Source organism: Xiphias gladius, chromosome 9 (genome assembly GCF_016859285.1).
Source record: "Xiphias gladius isolate SHS-SW01 ecotype Sanya breed wild chromosome 9, ASM1685928v1, whole genome shotgun sequence".
In the NCBI taxonomy this organism is placed as follows: Eukaryota; Metazoa; Chordata; class Actinopteri; order Istiophoriformes; family Xiphiidae; genus Xiphias; species Xiphias gladius.
In genome coordinates, this window is record NC_053408.1 from 7,546,058 (window position 1) to 7,552,757 (window position 6,700).

Here is a 6,700-nt window from a genome sequence, read left to right on the forward strand (position 1 = left end):
AGACTCTTGAGTGAGAAGCTCAGACCCTGGCTCCTTCCTCACCTAAACACAGCTGGCCAACCACTGCGTGAAGTGGGTGTTAATGTTGGATTGTCGGTTGATTCTGAAAGTAACTTCAATGGTCGGATGCAGCCCCTTCAATCATGAAGTCAGAAAGGTGTGGAAAGAGGGGGTTTCTGACGCAGTTTCGATGGAGTATACTGGTACGTTTACTCTGCAGTATAAGGGCATATGTAAACAAAAAATGTGGTAAAAAGATTATACACATGAAAATAGAATATAAGGACTTCAACGTCAGTTGGTTTTTGAGAAGCCTGGAAAAAGTCTTCCACCACCAGAGTATGAATAAATACATGAAAAACAAAGACATGCAAAGAAATAAAATGTAGGCTGGAGTGAATAGAACTGTGGTGGGGAGATTAAAGCATAAACTGTAGTATAAGTGCGTGTATAAAGATGTTTTAGTTAGATAGTGTATCAGTGAATCAATGTGTGCGATGGCAGGATGGGGAAAGCGGGGCTTATCCGTTGTCATTTTGTGTTTCTCCCTCAGGATTATGCTTGTGTCTTATTAATGAAAAACTCATCAGATATCAGAACAGCTCCCTAAGGAACCAGCCAGGGTTATGAGACACAGGTCAGATTAAGACCCTGTTTAAATACTCTGTGTGAGTGTGTGTGTGTGTGTGTGAGCATTTTACAGAAGGATAGAGAGTGTGAGTGAGCAGAAGACAGCCAGCAGAGTGGTATTTAATTTTCCAAGATGAGGGATTATCACTGGCAGAATTTGATCATTCTGCTCTGATCTCAGGCTATTCAATCACAGCTTATCCCAAATATTAAACTCTTAGTCTTTTGTCCCCTCTCCCCTCAGTCCCTCACAAACAAACACACACCCACACACACACACACACACACACACACACACACACACACACACACACACACACACACACACACACACACACACACAACATTTCCACACATACAGATGCTTGCACCACTCCAACTGCCGATTTCTCATTGAAGAAAGTGGCCCACTGAGCCTACTGTCAGGGATGTGTCAGTGATTGTTCAGCCACCTGGTCACCTCAGGGGATGGCTGAGGAGGTTGGAGGTGGGGGACGGGGCAACTGGTGGGGGTGGGGGCGGGGAGCTGGAGCTGGGGGGGAGGGGTCTCTGGTGCGATGATGCTAGGCTTTAGCGTCTTATGGAGGCAACTGAGGAGAGTAAATTAAAAAACTGTTCCGTCTAATCCGGAGCACCAAGAACAAGTGGCACACACTCTAAAATCTGATCCCTCGTGTTTACATGGATCTGGATGAGCTTAAACACACACACACACACACACACACACACACACACACTCACATGCCGGTAACACATGCACACACTACAACATTCCCTCTCAAATGACATAAACTGTATGCATACACACATATTGCCTCCCGCTAAATACTCTGTGATTGTCTCCCAGGCCGGATGGAGGGAGGGAAGGAGGGAGGGAGGGATGGTGGAGGCATGGGGGGTGACAGGAGGTAGAAGGCCCTGATCTGCACTCTCATTTTCAGCCTGGAGATCTGCACCCGGGACATCTGGGTCACATCATTACCGCAATCTTCTGCTTGTTCATTCCCAGCTTTACAGGGCTTAGAGTGACAGACCTGCACACAAACATCCACACAAAGCACATACACATACAAGGAAACAGACACATACAGCATGTAACAGTTGCCAGCGGTAAAATAAATCATGTCGGAAAAAGAATAAATTGATGGCCAGGGTCTTCAGTAATACACGCTAAGACACAGTGAAGAAACTGAACGGTATTCGCACGCTGGTTAAAGATGTGTGTATGTCAAATTAAAGTTTTTCTGAATAGCTGGATTTAAAATGTCATAAAATACACTGATGAATATAAATTATTATAGGAGTGAGCAGAGGTGGACTAGTAAGAAACTTCCCTGCAGCCATCACCTGACAAAATGTTCTGGAGGAAGTCAAATGCATCTTTTTAGTGCAGTCACGCCGCCCTCTAGTGGTAGAAACCTGGTTTTACAACAGAGTGGTAGTTCCACCTAGTGACCAACAGGGGGCGCCGCTGAGCGAAAACGGAAGAATATGTATTTATATATTATGTTATATGTATTTTCCTTTTTCCGTTCAATTCTAAAAATGACAAAATAATGACAATAATTAATAATAACGATCATTTTAATTATGATAAACTTCACTTAGCTAGCGCTATTCATGCACAAAATGCAGCTCAAAGCTCTTCACATGTTAAAGAAAAGAGCACATAATTCAAACAGCATTGAAAATATTAAAATACTAATAATTTAAAACGAGGAAGGAGGTGAAATGATGACAGTTAAAACAAAATAGCAGTGAACAGTTAGCAACAGTTAAAATATAATAAAAAAATAAATAAATAATAATAAATAATAAATTAAATATAACCATACTTAATAATTGTGCTTTCTTCTATTGCCTTGTTTCCTTTTATACATTATGTAAAGCCCTTTGGATCACCTTGTTGTTAAATTGACCTATATTAATAAACTTACCTTATCCTGCTTTACCTTATGTTTGTGCAGTGTATTACTATTATTAATAACTTTATAAAAAAAAAAGAAAGAAAGAAAAAGTATATATAAGCGGATATATCTCAGTACCTGTAACACCAAAGGCCGGTGCTTCTCCTTATGAAATATTACATCTTGGTGTGTGTTCGCAATGAAAGATGTCGTTCTATACTCCACAAAAGTTACAAGAATATGCATATATAGTAATCAAACCTGACTTCCTGGTGTTTTTAACGTATGAGTCAGAGTCCTAAAAACCCGTCCACTGAGTTATATTCACACAATCACGATTTAATCATGTGATTGTGCCAGTTAGGTTTTGCATAGAGTGATATATATACAAAGTTTCAGTGCAGTACTGACAACACTGACAAACGCAGCAGAGCACGGTACGCTGTGTATTCTTAGAGTCGCACCTGAGTGTATCTCAGCTGCATTGGAGGGGATTACTGTGTGACGTCGTTGGTACAGGAAGTCCCCTCTCATCCGGCTCGCGGGGATCTACCTGCCTGTCACCAGGTGAGGGTTCGTCTAAAAACTCTGCTCCAGGTGAGGCTCGAACTCACAACCTCGGCATTGCTTGGCTGAATACTGTCATATAAGTACCGCGCGCTAACCGATTGCGCCACTGGAGCTTCGGCATCTTCCGGCCGGGAAGCCGGTTTAAGACGGACACTGGCGCTGACGTAGAACGGATGCGTTCGACTTCGGTTTATTTCTGTTTTCAAGGAGTGGAGCGACAGGAATAACGGGGACTGGACGAGGACCGGTGGTCGCACGGAGTCCGGCAGACCACGGCCTACAGACGGACCGGCTCGCTTGCTGCGTTCAAGTACCTCTCACAGAGCTACGACTTCCAAGCTCAACAGCAGTATTTACGACTACTGCGTGTTTTTTTTTTTTCCTCGCTGTTCAAAAAACAAAACAACAAACAAACAAAGCAAACAAACAACGTGACTCTTGTTCTAAAACTAAATGTCTGGTGACCCTACTAGTCTAACAGCATACCTGATATGTGTTAAGGAAAAACAAAACAAAAAAACACTGGCCTATACATTGATAGATTAAGAAGGGATTGTGTTGGTGAGGTTTGTTTTTTAACTGAGGCATCTCACGACAAAAGAAAGGAAACGAAAAGAACAAGAAAAGGCCGTTCAAAGGCCTCAACATTATCCCCGTCCCCAGTTGCAAAGTATTCAATGAAATCAATGAAAAACACGACGCATAAAATCAAGTCAAAAGTGAAAGATTATGAGGTAAAAAGCAACTGGAAAAAAAAAAACCTTTAAACTGCATGAGAACATAGTTGACGTTGAAACATGAAGTATGTAAATATAAAACACAAGGGATAGAAAAATGTGAAGAAGAACTCAGTTCGTTTGAGTTGTTCGTTTAAGTTTCCACTTTCCGTGCACAGAGAAAATTCACTACAGGTGACCAAACCCGGAAACCAGAATTTGATGTGGGGAAAATATGAGCCACAAAATGCTGAAACCGGACTTGACGCAGCAGTGGAAGAGATATTCAGATCTTTTACTTGACCTGAAGTAGCATAACACATAGGCTAACTGAAAACTGTACTTTAGCACTGGCACTGAGTAAGCCTGGGTTTAGGTTCATCTGAAAGTGACAACGGTAATGCGATTCAAAACAGTGCTAATGAACTCATACTCCAAAGTGTTAATCGGTACAATTGTCTTTTCATCACTTTGATCATATGGCTTCCATACTCTGTCTGCCAAGGAAACATAAATCATAAAAACTCACTTGGTGCAACTGAACACTTTCGACACAGTGTTTGCACCTGCTCCTGGTCTTAATTATAACATTTCTGACGGCAAGTGAAGGCAGCAGATTTCCACAGGTGCTGCTGTGCTCTGCCTGTGCTACTGATAAACTCCGTATACACTATGTGGCTTTGTAGTTCCAGTTAAGGGAAGTGCTAACACCCTCCTTTAAGTCCCCCTGTTTTTAGCATTTTCTAATCAGTACATAAACATGTAACAAGTGTTTTACAACGGACTATAAATGGATATAACAGATAATGTTTGGCAATTTAGAAAAACAGGCTTGATAATATATGTGTTCATAGGAAAAGTTATAATTTTTGTCAACCTCAGTACATTAATTAACACTTTAAATGGCCTTATAGCTGCTTACAACTACACTATAGCGCGTTAGAAACCATTTATTAGACGTTTGTATGCAGCTTATAAATGCTAAATAGGGGGACCTAAAGTAAAGTGTTACCAGAAATGGTTTTCTGAGTTTGGCTTGGAAGAATTGGCCTGCACAGAGCCCTGACCTCAACCCCGTTCAACACCTCTGGGACGAACTGGAAAGTGGACTGTGAGCCGATCCTTATCGCCCAACATCAGTGTGCAGACTCACTAATGCTCTTGTGGCTGAATGGGAACAAATCCCTGCAACCAGTTTCCAAAATTCTTGCGGAAAACCTAAAAGAGATGAGATTGTGGCACCATTCATTCAACAAGCACTCGACATTCAGGTTTTCACATACTTTTGGCCGCTATTGTGTAAACACAGAGGCTTTGTCTAATCCCCTGAAGTCCCACCTGCCTAAAGCTGATAGACAAATCCAATTGCAACATGTCAGGTTCAATATAACATTGTTTCTTGATTTTCACCTCCAGCGGAAGCAACAGACTATATAGAAAATATGGTGCAAACAAAAAAAAAAACAACACCCAGCAGCTGCAGCGTTTGCTGGGGCCCCATTTTTAAAGCTGCCTGCTGCGACAAGAGGGTAAGCAGCAAATGACAAAAAAAAAAAAAAAAACAAGAGCGATGGAGGCTGTGTGAACACATAAACACACACAGCGGAGTACCCTGAGGCAGGCCGTGAGCTTCCAAGAGCACGAATTATACTCCCGGAGCACTCCCCATTCCTCACTGCTGTGTCAAATCGACATATTTCGTGGGGGTACTCTACGACATCCTCGCACAGGCCCGCGGTGTGTATCAGGGCCCCATCTATCACACCCCCCCCCTCAAGAGCAACACAAAAGAGAGGCAGAGACAGAAAGACAGAGTAGGAGGCCGGGAGACAGGGCAGGCTGTCAGTATATCACACCAGGAAATGACTCACTGAGACTGGACACCATAATCTGGTATTGCGTTCTCGTTTAGTTTTTTTTATTATTATTATTATTATTATCATCATTATTATTCTCAGCATATTCATAATTCAACACAAGACATACAGGAAACACCAACATAAACATTCTGAATGAAAGAGAAGAAATCACGTGACCCACTGGTCAGTGGAGGCCCTCTCGCCTCAAAGACATGCGGCGGCGATGCCAGTTTTAAAACTCAGAATTAAACACACCTGAAGGCCGGATGGGTTAACCGGCAACGTTTTGAGGCAGCTTCTCTGGCAAAATTGCCGCGCAGCAGGGAAGAGGGGGAGGTCTGTAAACGGGAAAAACAACACTGGTAGCTTTAAAGAACAAATGCAATGAAGAAAAATAGACGCCGTTAGCAAACGGCTGCCGGCAATGTTGCGCTTATTCTGGCCTCAAAATATTGCCGGTACATCAGAGCCTTGAGTAAAATATGACAGATCCATGCCCTTTTTTCTGCTGCAAAGGAAGTGCTTTAGTACCCAAGTTAGGGCTAGGTAGGTACAGTCGCCCATAGAAATAGGATGAGTAGATTTACAGTGCTGTAATGAGATATACAATATATTATACACCGGTTCACGAGGGAGGTTTCTTTGACGTGTTCCAAACCTGCAGATTCATCATGAATAACTGCCAGCTTTTTGGGTAGAGTTGTAGAAGGTTTGCTGGATGATTTCTGCAGGTTGTCATTCTTAACGCGGGCTCCAGCTTTTTGATTTAGACCTAAAACATGAGCGTGAAAAACTGCAGGTAAAACACAATTTGAAGCAGCCGTTTCTTAAAAGGCTGCTGGTTCAGTCACAGTATAGTGCATTTTCTTTTTTAACGTCCGCGAACCTTTGCCTCCGTTTGTTAAAAGACTCTCAGTCCCCGCAAATGAAAACCCCTCCCCTCCCTTCCCTTCCCTCCCTAATCCCCATGCCCCAACCCAAGCCCCCCCCCCTCCGAAAGTAACTTTATACAAACTGA

General features: G+C 42.6%; 1 non-coding gene across 1 annotated transcript; it reads right to left on the bottom strand.

The window, feature by feature from the left end:
* Nucleotides 1-3,126: 3,126 nt before the first annotated feature.
* trnai-uau lies at nt 3,127-3,220 on the bottom strand. The gene is made up of 2 exons: nt 3,183-3,220; nt 3,127-3,162 (listed from the first exon to the last, which is right to left on the bottom strand). It is a non-coding gene; the product is annotated as a tRNA-Ile (tRNA).
* Between the last annotated feature and the right edge of the window lie 3,480 nt (nt 3,221-6,700).